The sequence below is a fragment of the Pinus tabuliformis genome, chromosome 3_1 (genome assembly GCF_031772625.1).
Source record: "Pinus tabuliformis cultivar Carrire ecotype Pingquan chromosome 3_1, CPIR1, whole genome shotgun sequence".
Classification (NCBI taxonomy): domain Eukaryota; kingdom Viridiplantae; phylum Streptophyta; class Pinopsida; order Pinales; family Pinaceae; genus Pinus; species Pinus tabuliformis.
In genome coordinates, this window is record NC_142301.1 from 52,533,661 (window position 1) to 52,552,307 (window position 18,647).

The 18,647-nt window shown below is 36.1% G+C and overlaps 1 pseudogene; it reads right to left on the bottom strand.

Moving 5' to 3' along the window:
• Window positions 1-393: 393 nt before the first annotated feature.
• Window positions 394-8,856, bottom strand: LOC149185726 (transcription factor TT8-like; annotated as a pseudogene).
• Window positions 8,857-18,647: the final 9,791 nt, after the last annotated feature.

Sequence of the window (18,647 nt, forward strand, 5' to 3'; positions counted from 1 at the left end):
CTCAAAACGAAACAGTGAAACTAGAGTGACCACTATTCAAACTGAATCCGCCCGGTCATCCTGGTGGACTTTGAATAAACGAATTGGATGAAACTACAGGGGAGACAAAATAAAGTACAATCAGTTGACATGTACCTGGAGATCATTATCTAGATGGACGCAGGGGTTCAGGTGTAATTAGATGGAAAATCAATTATTCACAGGGTTTGGGATGTAATTTGATGGATAAATTACTCGTTAAAATTTGTAGGAATTAGGAATAGAATCACCAAAGCCATTGAAATTTACACGAACCTTCTTCTTTAATTTCTCAAAACCAGTAATAAAATGATCGAACCTACAAATTTGACGGACTGCTTGGTTTTGGAATTCCAACAATGATCGGACCCCATCTTACGATGGCGGCGGCCCCCCAATATCTTCCCTCACCGCGCTTCTCAACCCTTCCTTGAGCCACTCCACCTCCTACAAATTTCCAACCAAATCACAAATACTGATCATACAAATATAATGACGACAGTAATGTCCAGAAATATAATGTATTTCTCTACTACTTACTTCATCTTGCAATTTGATGGTTGCACTCATTCGAAATTGCGGGAGTGATGGATCATGATGTATTGTGGAGGTGGCCGTAGAAATAAGAGGGATTCCCATTTCTTTTAGACGCTTCAGCAGCGCAATCATCAAATTAATGGTATTTGTAGGCCTCTCCACCACCACTACTATTTCCATTTCATCACTAGTAGCAGTAGCACTGCCTCCTATGTTTGATACTTCAACTCTCACCACATTGTTGCTGATGACCTCAGTACTTGTGGAGCCCTGCTGTTGCATGGTAACTGCGCTGGTGCCCGCAACCTCTTGAGATTGAGGCGGTAGGAAATTCTTCAATTCTGATTCCAACTGCTTGTTCCTCTCTCCAAGTTCTTCCACACAAGACCTAACACTCGCTAAATACTCCCTCGCATAGAACAAGAAGGAAGCGTTGTCTTTCTGCAAATATATCAACGACAACAACTCATTTTTTGGACCTAAGTCTAACTAGAATTTAAGAGAACTGATGGCTATTGTATATATTTTTATTTATAGCTATACAGATTAAATCCCCAAGTCAATGGATGTTCATAAAATTTCATTGCATTACAACAATAACTGTATTTTCTTGGCACGTACCTTTGGGGCTGAAAGAATGAATGAACGCAATGCCTCGAAGCTCTCCTTCAATTTCTCCCTCCTCCTACGCTCAGCAATCATATGATGAAACTGTACTCCACTTGAAATTGTTGCCGCTGGTGGCCTGTAGCTCCCACAGATCGAGGTTTGTGATCCCGCTCTTTCTGCATGGATATTCCTCAGAATTGCTAGGCATCTCTTCAATCTGTACTGACCCTCAACCACAGGCGGGGTCAGCACTTTTCTAGGCGGTCTCCACATGCCAAATGCGCTGAGCATCATGCTACTCGCGGACGAAGCGACATGGAAGCCACTGGCCTGAGAGAAACTTGGGTAAATTAGTGTCGTCTCATGATCATGCCCACTGATCAAAAGGCCGGAAGAAGAAGGCAATTGCAACGTTTGCCGGTATGGATAAAACCCACTAGCCAAACGCTGATGACGTAGAATATTGGTGAATATCCTGCGCTATATTGATTTGATCGTATGGAGACTTGGTAGGATATTGTAGATATGGGACCATGGATGTGTTGGGAATTTTCTGTTTACTTCCAAAACAAAAACTATTCAATGGAGAAAAATGCTCTATTTTAACCTAGGAAATTAAAAATTTGTTTGCTGAAGACATAGTTTTACACATGTACAAAGAACACTTACATTCATTAATAAAATTGTTGTTACATAAATTTCTTCCTCTCTCAGAGATAGAGACACTCTTCAAATGCAGTTTCAAAACAAAAAAAATCTACTTGTCTTCTCCTGAAAATTTACTCTGTTACACTAGTATGTAAAAAAAATTACATGCATTTACTTTATCTCAACAAACAAAACAAAAGAATTTTTACTTTATCTCAACAAACAAAACAAAACAATTTTATTCCCCCTGCTGCGCATTCCCTTTTTCAGACTGCACAGAACTTCATCTCACGCTGCTGCGTGTAATACATTACAATAAAAAAAACATTACATTTGCTCTATGCATATTACACAATGCCCTTTTTTTACTTTTCCATCTCACGCTGCTACGTGTAATACATTACAATAAAAAAAAACATTACATTTTCTCTATGCATATTACACAATGCCCCTTTTTTACTTCTCCATACGCGTTGCATATTCCAAAAAAACTCGAGAACAACAACAAAAAAAACATTACATAAGTTGACTTTTGTTTTACCTATACCCTAAAACAAACCACGGTGAGAATTAAAAAAATAATAAAATTAAATTCTATCTACTTTTACTGACCACGGTAAATTCAATAAATGTTTCAGCATGGCAATATATTCCTTTTATAATTAACCCTGTCATACGGATGTTACAGAGGTCTTCACGATAATAAAACAAAAACATGTGCATACTACCACAAACCGTAGATCTAATCCGACGGCTGACGCTATTTTCCCGGAGGTCTCTTTCATCCAAGGTTTATGGGCCGGGGGATGGGTGGTTTTATAAAGGACGGCTCATACACATGGCAACAGTTGATTGTGATCGCTGCCCTAGGAGGAAGAACCACAATCGGCAAAAGGCGGAGCGTGGAAACCATGGCGGTTTTGGCATCGTTGTTTAAAAGGTGGGTTCCAGAACAAAAACATTGTGTACAGTCATTGCACGGCAGTTGGAATTAATATTTCAACACTCCCCTTTAATTTCAACTGCTGGGTTATCAGTCATACCCAGATATTTCCTCAAAAATTCAAAACTTTTCTGCCCTAATGTAATGAAACTTTGTGTCAATGTGCTTTGTTCTCTTGTGAAACACAGAATTCTTGGATAATGCAATAGCTGAGCTATTGTCACAAAAGATCACAATTCCTTTTGCTTGCTCCTGCCATAAACTCCTTAACATCCTTCTCATCCAAACTGCTTTACATGTTGCCGCTATAGCTGCCACGTATCTGCCTCTGCTGTAGACAACGCTACAATAGGCTGTTTTTTAGAAGCCCATGAAATGGCCCCTGAACCCATGTGAAAAACATAACTGGATGTGCTTTTCCGATCATCTACACTTCCAACCGAATCATTATCAGTGTATCCAATTAAATCTGAACATTCTGACACAGTATATAAAATACCAAACCTTTTAGTACCTTTAACATACCTCAGAATCCTTTTTGCTGCCTGCCAATGTGTTTCTTTTGGCCTCTCCATGAATCTGGAAATTAAACTAACATCATACATTATATTCGGCCTAGTTGCAGTTAAATACATGAGGCTGTCAACTATGCTCTTGTACAAACTAGGATCAAAATCCTTGTTGTTGTCCTCTTTGCTGAGTTTTAATCTCATCATTGTGGGAGTGATTGCTGCCTTGCTCTCCTACGTGTTAAATATTTCCAACACTTCCTTAATATATTTTCCTTGTGAGATAAAAATCCCATTTTCATTTTGTTCTACTTCTATTCCTAAGAAGTATCTCAGCAAACCCATGTCAGTCATTTCAAATTCTTCTTTCATGACTGTTTTGAAATTTTCAATAAGATAATCATCATTACCTGTAAAAATAACATCATCAACATATAACACAATAATTAGTAATTTACCATCTTTTTCTTTGATGTAGAGAGTGGGTTCTCCCTCACACTTTTCAAATCCATTTTCTAGTAGATAGGAATCTATCCTACTATACCATGCTCTTGGTGCTTGCTTCATCTCATAAAGAGCTTTCTTCAATCTGCACACTTTGTGCTCTTGGCCTTTCTTTTCATAGCCTGGAGGTTGTTCAATGTAAACCTCTTCCATTAACACTCCATTTAGGAATGCTGACTTCACGTCCATTTGGTAAACTTTCCACTTGTTTTGTGCTGCTATGGACATCACTTCTCTCACTGTTTCCATTCTAGCAACCGGTGCAAAAGTTTCCTCATAGTGTCTCCCATACTGCTGCTTGTATCCTCTGACAAATAGTGTTGCCTTGTGTCTTTCTATTTTGCCTTTAGCATTACTCCTGGTGTTGTAAATTCATTTAACTCCAATGACTTCTTTTCCTTTTGGTAGTTCAATGAAATCCCATGTCTTGTTTCTTTCTATGGCATTGATCTCCTTATCCATAGCTTCTATTCGTTTCCTATCCTTAATTGCTTCCTCGAAATAAACAGGGTCTTCAACACGACAATATAAAGCAAACAAATAGTTCATACCTTCATTTGCTGCCTCTTGCTCATAAATATCACTTAAATTTCTGAATTTCTTACCTCTTTCATTTGGTGTACAAGTGCTTGAAGAAGCACTTGAATTTCCTCCTTGTGGTGTGCTTGGAGAAGCACTTTCATTTTCTCCTCAAGGGTGTCCCTTGCCGCTGTTGTGTTGGTGCTGCTGTTTGGGGATGTGTTTCAACCATCTCCTTATCATTTTCATCATGTGACAAAGAGGTTTTAACATTCACTGTTTTCTCTATGCTTCCATCCCAAGCTTCCTCCTCAATGAACTGAACATCTCTACTCACAATAAGCTTCTTGGTGGATGGATTATACAACCTATAAGATTTGGATTCCTTACTGTATCCAATAAAAATACATTTCTCCCCTTTGTTGTCCAACTTCTTCCTTAGTTGATCTGGAATGTGTGCATAAGCCACGCATCCAAAAACTTTCATGTGGGTGACTGTTTGCTTTGTCCCACTCTATGCTTCTTTTGGCACTCTGTTCATGACTGCTTTTGTAAGGCATCTATTCAAAATGTACGCTGCACAGTGTACAACTTCAGCCCAATAATTATTTGGCAATTGTTTTGCCTTTAACATGCTCCTCGCCATATCCATGATTGTCCTATTCTTCCTTTCGGCAACTCCATTTTGCTGCGGAGTGTACCTAGTGGTAAACTGCTTATGAATTCCATTTTCTCTACAAAAACGTAGAAATTATTTGGAGATATACTCACCTCCTCTATTAGTTCTTAGAACTTTGATATGTAGCCCGCTTTGGTTTTCTACAAGTGCTTTGAAATTGCAGAATTTTTCAAACACTTCACTTTTGTTCTTCAGGAAATAGACCCAAGTTATTCTTGTAACATCATCAATGAATGTTAGTATGTAGTGGCTGCCTGCAAGTGATGGAGTTTGCATCAGTCCACATAAATCTGAGTGAACAATTTTTAAGGGTGCTTTTGCCCTTATGCTTTTCCCTGATGGAAAACTTTCTCTGTGTTGTTTCCCCAAGATGCAACCTTCACAAAGGCTATCTGGTTTCTCTATCAATGGTAATCCTCTTACCATTCATTTTCTACTCAACAAATTAAGACTTCCAAAGTTGAGATGTCTAAATCTCAAGTGCCACAACCAATTTTCATCTTTTGGTTCGCTTTGGAAAGCCTCTTGTGTAACTGCTACTATTACTCCTTTATTTTTTAAATCTGCCTTCATTCTGAGAGGGAACATCCATTTACTTGTCATCTTCACTTCAGCGATACACTGTTTGTTGGGTGCTCTATCCATGATGGTGCATACATCATTCACAAAGAAAACATTGTAACCATTTTGAACAAGTTGTCCAATACTTAAGAGGTTACATTTCATTCCAGGAACATAATAAACAGCTGCTATGGTTTCCTTCTCACCTTTCTTTGTTAAGACATTTACTTCTCCTTTTCCCATAACAGAAACTTTATTATCTGTCCCTAGTGTGACTTGTGACTTCACATTATGATCTAACATGGAAAACAAGGCTATGTTTCCTGTCATATGGTTACTGCAACCATAGTCTAGAAACCATACATCTTTACTCTTTTCTTCAGCCATGTTACAAGCTAAAAACAAATTATTTTGGCTGATATTTTCTCTAGTGAGATTTGCATTAGTTCTATTGCTCATATCATGTTGCTTCTTCCTACATTCATTTGCATAATGCCCATATTTTTTACAGTAGTAACATTGGACATTGGATTTTTCATACCTTTGTCCTTGAGCATGATGGTGTCCATTTTGTTGGTTTCTGCCTTGCCCTTGATTTTGATTTGGATTGCTACCTCTTCCTTGAGCATTTGCTGGGCTATTTCTTCCACCTCTGTTTTGGCTTCTGCCTCTCCCTCTCTTGTTTCCTCTGCCTTGACCTCTTCCTCTTTCAAAGAACATCTGGGTCTTAAAGGCATGTTCTAGAGATAAGTTTTCATACCTACTCAATCTCTGCTAATGTTTTATCAGTGATGCATGTAGTTCATCAACTGAGAAGTTTGTGAGATACTTTGTCTCTTCTATGGTGGTGACAATCACATCGAACCTTGAGGGTAGGATCATCAATAGTTTCTCCACAATCCTCCTCTCTTCAAGAATCTCTCCATGAGACCTTATCTGTGTGACCAGAACAATCACATGTGTGAAGAATGAGTCAATATTATCTGACTCCTTCATGCAAAGATTCTCAAAATCTCTCCTCAACAACTGTAGTTTTGCTGTCTTCACTTTCTCCATGCCTTGATAGGCTATCCTGAGTGTTTGTCATGCTTCTTTGGATGTCTTTGCTACTGCTATCCTTGGAAACACACTCTCATGCACTGCTTGATACAAAAAGCAGAGGGCTTTTGATTCATTCTTCTTATAGCTCTTCAACAGATCTTTCTCTGCTTGAGTTAACCTATTAAACTCATTTTCATCTACTGGTTCTTCAAAACCATCTTCAACAAATTCCCATAAGTCTTGTGAAGCAAGCAAAGCTTTCATGGCTATTGCTCAATAGTCATAGTTTTTTCCATTAAACTGTGGGAGCTGAGTATTAAAGATAACCATGCTAGTGTTGGCTCCAGCCATTCTCGCACTCTTCAAAATACTTGACTGTGTGGTTAAAATCACTGACTGTCTTCAACACAATAAAAATCTTGAGAAATACCTTGGATATTTGAGTGAGTCTTCACTCTGCTGGAGAAACTGCTGCAGCAAGAAATCCTTCCTTCAGCTTCTTTGACACCTTCAAAGAGCCTGGACAAGCTCTCATACCATGTTGGGAATTTTATGTTTAATTCCAGAACAAAAACTACTGAACAGAGAAAAATGCTCTGTTTTAACCCAGGAAATAAAAAATTTGTTTGTTGAAAATAGAGTTTTACACATGCACAAAGAACACTTGGATTCATTAATAAAATTTCTCTTACATAATTTCTTCCTCTCTCAGAGATATTACAACCAGACACTGCTTCAGATGCAGTTCCAAAACAAACAAAAAATCTACTTTGTCTTCTCTTGAAAATTTATTCTATTTCAACTGCAAATTTAACACACTGCTGTGTAAAAAAAATTACATGCATTTACTGCTGTAAAAGAAATCTCTTACATATGCTGCTGCATTCTTCACATTCGTTATCTCAACGAACAAAACAAAACATTTTTACTCCCCCTGCTGCGCATTCCCTTTTTCAAACTACACGGAACTTCATCTCACGCTGCTGCCTGTAATACATTACAATAATAAAAAAAAAAAACATTACATTCTCTCTATCCATATTAGACAATGTTGTGCGTGTAAAAACCCCTTTTACTTCTCCATACGCGTTAATGCATATTCCAAAAAAACTCCAAGGAAAAAAAAAAAAAAAACATTACATACATTGACTTTTGTTTTACCTATACCCTAAAACAAACACCCGTGAGAATTAAAAAATAATAAAATTAAATTCTACCTACATTTACTGACCACGGTAAATTCAATAAATGTTTCAGCATGGCAATACATTCCTTTTATAATTAACCCTGTCATACGGCTGCTACGGAGGTCCTCACGATAATAAAACAAAAACATGTGCCTGCTACCACAAACCGTAGATCTAATCCGACGGCTGACGCTATTTCCCCGGAGGTCCCTTTCATCCGAAGTTTATGCGCCAGGGGATGGGTGGTTTTGTAAAGGACGGCTCATACACGTGGTAGCAGTTGATTGTGATCACTGCCCTCGGAGGAAAAACCACAATGGGCAAAAGGCGGAGCAGGGAAACCATGGCGGTTTTGGCATTACTGTTTAAAAGGTGAGTTCTGGAACAAAAACATTGTTTACAGTCGCTGCACGATAGTTGGAATTAATATTTCAACAGGATGAACTTTCAGGGCTGTCAATGGAACCTGATAACAACGAGGAACAAAACGAAGTTTATATACTCGCTGCGGGTATGGGGACAGAAATATTTCTTGATGCAGTTACATTAGCCAGAAGGCTTCTGATTCGCAATTTATTCTGCTCATCACCTTGAACCTGCACGTGAAAGTTGAAACCATGGAATTAACAGAATGTAGACGACTGGTACTTACGCGAGGTGTAATATAATGTCTCACCAAATTTGTTGTTCCGATCTCTACTACGCCGTTCCCGCAGGGAATGAATACTGCAGTCTATGAAATAACAAAATGTCAGGGTGAGCCGCGACAAGGAGTACCAATCGATGAACGAGAATCGATTAAGTGCATATTGCCACGTGTCCGAAACGGCCAAGGCGGTAGAAACACTCACCTGAATACCAGCGACCTGAATTCATGATACTAATTAGAGTGACAGAAATGATAAATTCGTATACAACAAAAGCGTTTTATATTGCACCAACAATTACAATTGAACATAAGCTGAAACAGACAACTAATTGTGTTACCCTGTAGAACTCCCCCTGGCTTTCGTCCGCGCTGAATCGGAGGAGCTCATTTGCTGTTAACCAGATATATGACGGTTGATTCAACGCTAATCCTGGAACTCTGCATTGGACCATGCGTTCCACTGCGTTAAAATTCTTCCGTCATTCTCTATAATTCAGGGAAAAAAATTATAGTTGTTTGTTATCAGTTGAGTGGAAATGACTATTTTGTCGTTGCAGATAAATGTTGTTCATCTAGGTTGGCATTTTTCATTTGAATCCTATGATATAAATTTTAACAAAATGTTTTTCTAATACATAAATCTTCAAAGAGTTTGGAAACAAAAAGAAGTTTGATTATGGCTTTATATTGGATTATCCAAGTGCCTTCAACGCCGTGATTTTTCATATCCGTAATATAACTAAAATTATTGAATTTTTATTTCAAAATAAATGTATTTATCAATATAATAAGATTTTTAATTATTGAGATTTACTCTCATTTTATTATTAAGATTTTAAGCTTTGTATAATATTATATATCAATACCATGATTTATGAATACCACATGCCCAAAATAAACATAACTCATTAGTACCACACTTACTCATATGACATTGAAAACAAAAAAAACCTACTTTAAAAATAAATCTCAACTTTTGATTAGATTAATGTATAAAAATATTCTAAAATATTTAATGACATAAATCCTTATTATATAAATCCTTATTATCTATTTAATCAAAATGATTGATAATTAAATTAAAATTATGAAATACATATTTCAATATATATATATATATATATATATATATATATTAACATAATTATCAAAAATTAAATTAAAATTTTAAAATATATATATATATATAAATTTATTAAAACAAAATTCTCATTTACAAAAACAAAGAACAAAATATGGTCTTATCCCATAATCATCATTGCCTTAAAGAAAATCAAGAAACACCTAAAAGCTGATGAATGAATTTAGCAATTGCACCAATACCCTCCAATAATCAAACTATAAAAGCTGATGAATGAATTTAGCAATTGCACCAATACTCTCCAATAATCAAACTATAAAGACTCTTGGACATCCCATTTTCTTGACCTAAAAATCAAGAAACACCTAAAGGCTGAGGAATGAATTTAGCAAATTGCGCCTATACTCTCCAATAATCAAATTATAAAGACTCTTGGACATCCCATTTTCTTGACCTAAATTATAACGTTAAGATTGTGAAGGGAATAAACATTTTTAAAAGTCCACTTTATCATTTTCTACATATATAGATTGCAAATACAAGTGAAAGAGTTAAATCCAAGGATCCGATGATAGTGCGAGTATCATTACCATTATTGTCTAGATCTCAGTAACTGCTTTTAACCTTTTTGCCAATACATTCTTTTTTGTCTTTGTGGGCTGGTTTTTAAAATGTTTATTAAATAATATTTATTTTATTATATATATATATATAGATATTATTATTTTTCTTTTTTTAATTGTTTTTTTTCTTTCTTTACTAATTTTTTTTTCTTCTACTTTTTTTTTCTACTCAACCATTTTTTCGAGAAGTCTATTTTTTAATCTCTTTTTTCTATTACTTTTGCTAGTTTTTTTTACAAGTCATTTTCTCATTTCAACTTCCATATATATATATCATTCTAAATTAATAATCTACTATATTACCTATATATATATATATTTTAATAGGGAATCTAATTTTTAAATATTTCATGGATAACATTATTCAAATACATATCTTATTTTTATTTCATTAATTCAATAAATCTTTAATATTAATTTCAGCATGCATTAATTGAATCAATTTTAATTATTATATACTCTTAATCACTATAACAATATTTCATTATTTTAATATTTTTATTTTTTATTTTTTATTTTAGTTAGCCTTAGGTTTCCTAACCATGCTTGTCTACTATAAATTCCACTCAACTCTTCATCTTTCTTCATATCTTGACAATGGCCTTGGTTGGTGGCTACAAAACCTTGATAATAAATCTCACATCTGTGAATCTTCCTTTAAAAAAATAATGTTATTTCTTGTTCTATGATTTTTTTCTTAAATATGAGAAGTTTTTTTTTTTTAATTGTATCATTTGGAATTTAGTTATTACATCAAGATAGAGTAAAATTTTGCTGCAAGCTTAAATAAAAAACACCTTCTAGACTATCTATACCTCCAAAATAGTAGCCAAATATTACATCAAAACTAGAATATCGAAAAGTAAATACTTTCGAGTATACCCCGAATTCTGCTCACGATTGGAATAGCTATAGACTATACTCATTTCCATGACATAGACTAGTTTATAGGGATTTGGGATAGAAAAATTGATAAAGAGATGCTTGAAAAAGAAGGACCATAATGTCTTTGACCAATAAAAATGTACAATTCTTCCCATTGTTGGTGTAGGATACAAAGTTCATATTCTTCTCTCTAAATTAAATTGGGGTGATCAATAATAATCTATATATTGTTGGTGTAGGATACATAACTCATATTCTTCTCCTTAAATTAAATTGTGGTGATCAATAAGAATCTCCATGGAAGATGTGATTATGTTATAACTAGAGGTCATGGATTTCCTCTTGCATCTTTTGCATATGATTAAGAAAATGATGCTACAGATCTCCCACACTTCCTGATATCTAAATGATTTGAAATTTATTGCAAGATACATTTTTCTAAATCTCCAAACTCCATCGGCACACCAAATTATGTTTGCAATTAACTCAACTCGCATTCCAACATTATTTATTTATTTATTATACAACTAGTAAGAGGACAACCTATGAAATAACCACGAACAAAGTGATGAGCGTCCATCTCCAAGGAGCTCATTTTCACCAAAACCTAAAGAGGTCATGTAAATTCCCAAAGGGAAAGGAAATTTCTTTAATTTGTAAATCTGTATAAGATTAGAATTAGTATTTTTTTAGTAATTACATGTGTCTAGATTCTAGTAGAATCTGTATTGTTAGGCTATTTTGGTGAGTTGGTAATTTGTCCAAATAAGCCTTTGTAATTTAAATTTTTGAGATTAATGTCTGATATGATGTTTTAGTTAGGATATTTTCCTAGCCTATGGGAATCATAAAAATTATTGTATAGTTAGAGTTGGGAAAACTTCCATGGATTAAAGGCTTAAAGAGAGAAAAAACTCTCTAGCATGCTCTCTAGCATGAAAAGAGGAAAGAATGAAAACCCAGTGGAAAGAAACCCCCCAAAAAATAAAATGTAAAAAGTAGAGAAAAGACAACTGCTAGGCAGTCGTGTCCTTCACCCCGAGCTAATCTCATAGAAATTGAAACTTTTGATCAGTTAATGTCTCGGTGAAGATGTCAACAGTCTTCTCAGAATGGGGGCAATACTGCAGATCGATGATGCCATCATGAATTAGTTCTCTAATGAAGTGCATGTGGATCTTGATATGTTTGGTCCATTTTCGCTGCAATGGATCTCTACAAAAATTGAGCGTACTCTGATTATCACATCGTATGATAGTCAGATGATGGAAACTCATACCAAGCTCAGAAAGGAAATATTGCAACCAAATGGCCTGAATAGTGGCATTGACTGCTCCTCTGTACTCAACCTCTACTAATGATAAAGTAATGACAACCTACTTCTTGCTTGACCAACAAATTGGGCCAAATCCCCAACTAAGTACATAACTGGAGGTGGACTTGTGATCAAGGTTGTTGCTAGCCCAATTTAAATGTGTGAATCCAATGAGATCCAAAGAAAAATTTGTTTCATAATGAATCCCATAGATGATTGTCCCTTGGACATATCGAAGTAAGAGTACATGCACCTAGTTAGCCTTAATTACCTTCAGTTAAACTCTAGTCTTTGCATGTGATGTGCACTTAGTTAGCGTTAGTTAAATCTAATGCTTACATGTCGTGTGCACTTGGATTTAGTTAGTTAACTCTAGTTCTCACATGTGGTGCATGTTCACATTAACATAACATACAACACACTTAGCTTTAGTTAGCTTTAATTAGCCTTACTTATTGCATGTACAACTAAGCTTAGTTTCTTTATGTATTGTTTCTCAAATCAATATTCTATAATGGAATTCATTCTTTGTTCCAATTTTCTTTTTCAATTCTTGCAAGTTTGTGCAATTATTCTTCAGCTAGATCCTTATTTATGCTCTAATAATTTTACATGGTATCAGAGCTATAGGGACCTGAAGAAGGTGCATGAACAATATTTTGCAGGTTTGAAGATCAAGAATTGGAAATTGTTCAGAGATTTGATTTATAGATCAGAATATTGGAGAACTACCTCAATTGCTACAACTACAAGGTGAAAGAATGGAGTTCCCATCTTCATATATTCTTACTCTATATAACTAATTCCAATGGAAGCCAAATATTTTGCTTCACCTCAGAGGCAAAGGCTTGTATCAGATAGTTATGGATATAGAAGTTGAACCAAATTCCTCCATTGAAAAATCCAAATACTTCAACAGGATGGACAAGGATTTTTGTATTCTATTATTGTCCATATCTTCATCATTATGTTTCCATGTGGACACATGCAACACTCGGAATGAGCTCTGGACAACCTTGGAGAATTTATTTGGAAAGTAGAATGAGATGTGGGCTCATACTCTTGAAATGAGCTAAATTGCTTAGATCCAAATAGCTTTGAGAACATTCAAGACTTCTTTACGAAATTCAAATCATTACTTCTTGAATTACAGGATTGCAGGATTGATAAATCCAAATAGGAAGGTCAATTGGTCCTCTGTATTTTGTCTATATTAGGTCTTGAATATGTTGTTTTTGTTTCTACATTTCATACAGTTAGACTTGCAGCTGGAGATAAATGGAAAATTCCCAAACTTGATGCATTTATTGAGTCTCTCTTTCATGAGTAGGATAAGCTCATCAAGATGGGCTCATTAAAGTCCTCAAATGCACATGCACTTTCCATGCATGAAAAAGGAAAGTCCAACTTGAAACCAAATCAACAATCCAAAGGCAAGAGATCCAAATCCAAAAATGGGAGGAAATCCAAAACCTCTAGATGTCTCTTCCAATTCCAAGGGTAAGAAGGGAAATAAAGGAAACTCCAAGTGTCCTTATTGTAACAGAGGTTATCATCCTAAATCCTCGTGCATGAAAAATAAAATTGATTTGATGGAAAAGACTCCTCAACAAAAAAATATTGGTCATCACATTCCAAAAAGTGCTAAGAAGAAGACAAAGGAAAAACCATTAGAAACAAGAGGTAATGGTCATGCTTTGATTGCTCTTCATTCTACACTGCAATAATGGATTATTGATTCAAAAGCTTCACATCATATGGCTTATTCAAAGAATTTTTTTTCTTCTCTACACGCATACTTGGGACCTACTATTCTAATGGGGGATAATTATGCAGTTGAAGTAACTGGACAAGGAAGAGTACAATTTAAAGATGGAAGTTTTGAGAATGTATTGCATATTCCAAGGCTTTCTGTTATTCTTCTTTCAGTGTATCGAATGACACACGCATGCACCAGAAGGAAAGTGGAATTTACCCCGGATTCCATGATCGTTTATGAAATGAAAACCAACTTGAAGATTGAATTTGGTAAGGTAAATGATAAATCTCGTCTGTATACATTTTTTGATTTTGTTCCTTAGTCAGATTCTATTTTGCTACTTACGCATGCAAATGAAGAAAGTAGGATTTGGCACAAGAGATTTGGGCACTTGAATTTCAGATATAGGAAACAACTTAGTAAGAAAGGGATGGTTAAAGGATTGTTGACCATTGAATTTTCAAATGGTGTGTTGTAATGGATGCTCTCTTGGAAATCATCCACAAGACAGGTTCGAGAAGGGGCATGCGTGGAGAGTCTCTTCACCTTTGGAGCTTGTAAAAGTGATATCATGGGTCCATTTCTAGTACCTTCAATGAGAAAATAAATATATGTGTTGTCATTTATAGATGATTACACGCAATTCACTTGGGTTTATTTCTTGAAACCTAAGTTTGAAGTTTTTCACCATCTAAATCTTTTTAAAGTGCATGTGGAAAATCAGTCTGGAAAATGCATCAAGATCCTCCACATAGACAATGGGAAGAAATATGTAAACAAATATATCCAAAATATTTGTAATGAAGATGGCATACAATTACAACATACAATTCCTTACACTCCATAGCAAAATGGGGTGGTTGAGTGGAAGAATATATCTTTGAAATAGATGGCTAATTGCATGTTGGATGCAAGATCTCTTCCATCAAAATTGTGGGCTGAAGCTATCAATTGGGCCTCATACATCCCAAATAGATCTCCTCATAAATTTGTACTATAAAAACACCTTTTGAGGCTTGGACTGGAATGAAACCTGAAGTCAGTCATTTTGACATTTTCAGATCTCGAGCATGGGACCGCATTCCTACAGAGAAGAGAAATGCTTTGGAGCCTTAGAGTAAGGCATGCATTTTCTTTTTGTTTGATGAATTCAAAGGGTATATATTGCTTGATATCAACACTGAAAAGATATTTATCAAAAGGAGTGTAAATTTTGAAGAAGATACTTTGCATGCACCACCAGATGAACCTGTTACAAAGTTTCCCTCACCACTAATTGATGAGTATGCAGATGATATTTCATATCAAAATTTTGATCTAGATGAACTTTGCCTACGACACCTATTAGACCACTAGTTTTTGAACATCAAGATAATATTTCCTCATGCAGTTCAGAAGATTCTTGACCAACTTCAACACAAAAATGGCACAACATGAGTGATCTCTTAGATGATCCTGCCACTATACCTCAGTTTGAGGAAGCTCCATAAGCACTCCTAGCTATGGAGTCATGCATGCCCATGCATGCTTATATGATGCATGCATCTAATCCACAAACTTATGCAGAAGTAGTTGGGCATCCAAAATGGGAAGAAAATATGGATGAGGAATACAAATCTGTCATTGAGAAATAGACTTGGGATCTAGTTCCTCTACCTTCCAATTGTAAACTTGTTATGTGCATGTGAGTTTATCGGACCAAGAAAGAAGTAGATGGCCAAGTTAGTCAATATAAGGCATGGTTGGTGGCAAAAGGTTTTCAGCAGGTACATGGTGTTGACTATGATGAGACTTTTTCTCCAGTGGAAAAAATGAATTCCATTCGGCTAACTCTCTCCATTGCAGCAACAAGAGGATGGGAGGTGCATCATATGGATATGAAGAATTCCTTTCTTCATAGTGATATAGAGGAGGAAATCTACATGGAGCAACCATAATGATATATGTAAAATTCATCTCTAGTATGCAAACTAAAGAAGTCTCTCTATGGCCTCAGGTAGACACTTAGAGTGTTGTATGCAAAGATGGATTCCTATTTTCTATCTCAAAATTTTGTATGCTGCAAATCAGATTCCAATTTTTATTTGTTGAAGAAAATTGACTCCTTGTTGATAATAGTACTCTACATAGATGATGTTTTGATAACATGTAGATCAACATCTACCATTGTTGAGATTAAAATTGCATTGTATAAGTGGTTTTCTATGAAAGATATGGGCTTGCTAAATTTCTTCCTTGGACTAGAGATCAATTAGAATGGTTCTAGGATTACCATTTCTCAACCAAAGTATGCTAGAGATATTTTGGCATGATTTCACATGAGTGAATGCAAGCTAACAACCACACCTTTCTTATCAGGGATAAAACTTGAGAATGAAAGAGACACACCGTTGGTTGATTGCACATTGTACCGTCAGCTAATGGGGAGTCTTCTTTATCTCACTCACTCCCATCCTGATCTCTCATATGTCGTAGGAGCAGTTTCTAGATACATGTAGGAGCCACATGAGTTACACTGGAAATATGTAAAGTGCATCCTTTGATATGTCTAGGGGATAGTCACCCATGGGATTCATTATGTAGCAAATTGTTCTTTAGATCTCATTGGGTTCAAGAATTTAGATTGGGTTGGCGACAACCTTGATTGCAAGTTCACCTCCGATTTTGTACTAAGTTTGGGATCCAACCCAATTTGTTGGTTAAGCAAGAAGTAGGCTACCATTGATTTACCATCAGTAGAGGTTGAGTATAGAGTAGCAGCCAATGCCACTATTCAGGCTATTTGGCTACAACATTTCCATTCTGAGCTTTGTATCAGTTTCCATTGTCTGACTATCATATGGTGTGATAATCAAAGTATAATAAAGTTTTATAGAGATCTAGTGCAATGACAACATACTAAACATATCAAGATCTACATGCACATAATTAGAGAACTAATTCATGATGGTATCATCGATCCGTAGTACTGTCTCGATTCTGAGTAGACTGCTGACATATTCACCAAAGCATTCACTGAGCAATGTTTCAATTTCTGTGAGATTGTCTCGGGGTGAAGGACATGACTTCCTAGCAATTGTCTTTTGTCTGCTTTTTGCATTATACTTTGAGGGTAGGCTTTCTTCCCACTGGGTTTTCCCTCTTTCCTCTCTTCATGCATTGTACATGGGTACCTAAAATGGCCTTATTGTCAGGACTCATTCATTTTGCATCACACTCACCTAAGTTATGCTTAAGGGGGAGTGTTGGTGTACATGCACCAAGTTAGCCTTAATTAGCTTCAATTAAACTCTAGTTTTTACATGTGATGCACACTTAGTTAGTGTTAGTTAAATCTATAGCTTATATGTGGTGTGCACTTGGATTTAGTTAGTGTCGTAATAGCTACAACTGATCTGAACTTAAACAGGAACATAAAAAATTACAGATATACTCATGAACACAGAGATGCAACATAAAAATACTTCATTTCATTAATAGAAAAATATTGAACTATGCTTACAAACAGAATGGAAATAAGATAGCTCGACGATGGTAGCTTATCTCTGAGAAGAGATGTGGCGACTACATGCCTCTGAACTGAGTTACAATGAGGCTCAAGGGCCTTTTTATTATTGAACAATAAGAGAAAACCCTAAACAACAAAAACCCTAACCCAAGGAGATGTAACACCGAGAGTTTATGGGCCCCGTTGGGGTTAGTTGGGTAGCCAACTTCCCGGGGTCGTAACTTGGTCATATTATCTCTGTTTGACGTGGATGATACCTCATTGGAAAGATCTCTCCGAGGACTACAACTATCGACACGATTACCCATATAATATTTGTAGGAATTTTTCCAAGAAAACATTGTTTAGGGCCTCAAAATGGCTCTGGAAGTTTAGGACCCGAAAAACTGCCAAAAATAGTAAACTGTGCTACAATTAAGGAAACTGAAAAACTGAAAGAAAAATGGTGAGGGTCCAAGTAGAATAGGCAGGTGGCCACCAGTATCCACCTGGATCAGTGCCCCCCCTAGAAAGCAATGGTCCCCGTTGCGTTGAGTTCCTCCATGAGATGAGGACACTTCTGCTGAACTTGGTCCCTAGTGAGCCATTTGCCTTGGTGAAGGACTTGGTCTACTTTGACAACTCAATATAGCTGTATCCTATGTTGTCAAGTGTTCTTAATTTGTGTGTCCATGATTATATTAGTTGTGGCCTATTCCATGCAGTCCAGGTTGAACTCTATTAGTGTGAGCTGTTTTGCAATGTCAGATGTGTCCAACAATGGTGGAAAGTATTGCTGAAGGTGATCTACATTGAACACTGGGTGCAGACCAAGGAATGGTGGGATGCTGATCTCGAAGGAATTGTCCCCGACGACCTTGGTGATGATGTATGGCCCATATCAGAGCAGGTGAAGCTTGTGGTGGGGTCCAACAAGGTGCTCCTTATGCAAATGTAGCCAAACTTTGTCACCCACTTGGAATTTGTGTGGCACTTGATGCTGATCATGGAACTGCTTGCACTTAGCATTGGATCTATCCAATATATCATGGACTTGTTGGTGGATGTGTTGAATGTGCTCAATGAAGCTATT